Consider the following 2,339-nt stretch of genomic DNA (forward strand, 5'->3'; position numbering starts at 1 on the left):
TTGATACCCTCCCCAACCTGACTTGATACCCTCCCCAACCTGACTTGATACCCTCCTCAACCTGACTTGAAACCCTCCCCAACCTGACTTGATACCCTCCCCAACCTGACTTGATACCCTCCCCAACCTGACTTGATACCCTCCCCCACCTGACTTGATACCCTCCTCCACCTGACTTGATACCCTCCTCCACCTGACTTGATACCCTCCCCAACCTGACTTGATACCCTCCTCGACCAGACTTGATACCCTCCCCGACCAGACTTGATACCCTCCCCGACCAGACTTGATACCCTCCCCGACCTGACTTGATACCCTCCCCGACCTGACTTGATACCCTCCCCAACCTGACTTGATACCCTCCCCAACCTGACTTGATACCCTCCCCAACCTGACTTGATACCCTCCCCAACCTGACTTGATACCCTCCCAAACCTGACTTGATACCCTCCCCAAACCTGACTTGATACCCTCCCCAAACCTGACTTGATACCCTCCCCAACCTGACTTGATACCCTCCCCAACCTGACTTGATCCCCTCCCCAACCTGACTTGATCCCCTCCCCAACCAGACTTGATACCCTCCCCAACCTGACTTGATACCCTCCTCCACCTGACTTGATACCCTCCCCAAACTGACTTGATACCCTCCCCGACCTGACTTGATACCCTCCCCGACCTGACTTGACACCCTCCCCGACCTGACTTGACACCCTCCCCAACCTGACTTGATCCCCTCCCCAACCAGACTTGATACCCTCCCCGACCTGATACCCTCCCCAAACTGACTTGATACCCTCCCCAACCTGACTTGATACCCTCCCCGACCTGACTTGACACCCTCCCCGACCTGACTTGATCCCCTCCCCAACCAGACTTGATACCCTCCCCGACCAGACTTGATACCCTCCCCAACCTGACTTGATACCCTTCCCGACCTGATACCCTCCCCAAACTGACTTGATACCCTCCCCGACCTGACTTGATACCCTCCCCGACCTGACTTGATACCCTCCCCAAGCCCAAATATTAAAAATGATGCTATTTAAAAAAAGTTTGCAGCGCATCAACTCTTCATTTAACGGATTTACAGTTTGAATCAGAAAAAGTTGTTCCTGGCCGTGTAGAGGAACGTCGGCGGGTGAATTCAGACGGAGCCCTTGGAAAGATGATACCCAAAAGTATTATTTTCGAATATAAAGACGACGCTTTACCAACAAAAAACGGATTGCAACTTGCAAAACATGCGGAAAGAAAATTACAGACGGAGGGGCAACAATTTCCAACTTTGTTCGACATTTGAAGCTGCACAAACAACGGTAAGTCGTGGCTAATATAGCCGACAGCTATATATTTTATTACTTTACTAGTGTATCATGTAGGCTAGCGTAAAGTTAAATCAATGAGCCTCCACACAGTCAGTCAGTGCGGGAACGTGATCAGTGCACCCAAGATTGAGCTACAACTGGCTAGGCAGTTGGTAACCTAAATCCTGCCTGATGTTACTGCTGTTCCTAAAACAAGATTGAGCTACAACTGGCTAGGCAGTTGGTAGCCTAAATCCTGCCTGATGTTACTGCTGTTCCTAAAACCATTGACATACGTTAGCCTACTGTAACCACACAGAGAGAGTGTGTGTGTGTGTGTGTGTGTTAAGGTTGGGCGATTGTGTACAAGCCTACATCGCCCGATTGCGCCCCATAGCGATCCTCGATAGTCGACCACTATTGGGGGAGGGGGGGGGGGGGGGGGGTCTTTCTCATGGCTACCCATGTATTTACATGGAAATATAACGTTTATTTGGAAAGTAATAAATATATAGATATTTTTAAAAGCATTCACGATTTGCGTAAATGTATTATACTATTACTCTTGTTAAAAATATGAAATGGTATTACATTTGGTGAAGAGCACATTAGGACTTGAGACTTGACTTGATGGTCTTGTCTTGACTTGGGACTTGAGTGCTAAGACTTGAGACTTACTTGGACTGGGCTGTCTTGGGACTTGAGTGCTAAGACTTGAGACCTTCTTGTGACCTGTAAAACAATGACTTGGTCCCACCTCTGGAGAGGGGTGTGGCCAGAATGGGAATAAATGAGTCATAGAGGGCAGAAATAGCAAGGAGGGGGGCAGAGCCATGTAGGAGCTATGTGTAACCTTTATTTAACTAGGCAAGTCAGTTAAGAACAAATTCCTATTTACAATAACGGCCAAACCCGGACGACGCTGGGCCAGTTGTGCGGCACCTTATGGGACTCCCAATCACGACCGAAGTCCAAAACGAACAAAAACATCACAAGATGTCACCATAATATATGCACAAACTCTAACGAACT

This window comes from Salvelinus namaycush, chromosome 27 (genome assembly GCF_016432855.1).
Source record: "Salvelinus namaycush isolate Seneca chromosome 27, SaNama_1.0, whole genome shotgun sequence".
NCBI classification, from domain to species: domain Eukaryota; kingdom Metazoa; phylum Chordata; class Actinopteri; order Salmoniformes; family Salmonidae; genus Salvelinus; species Salvelinus namaycush.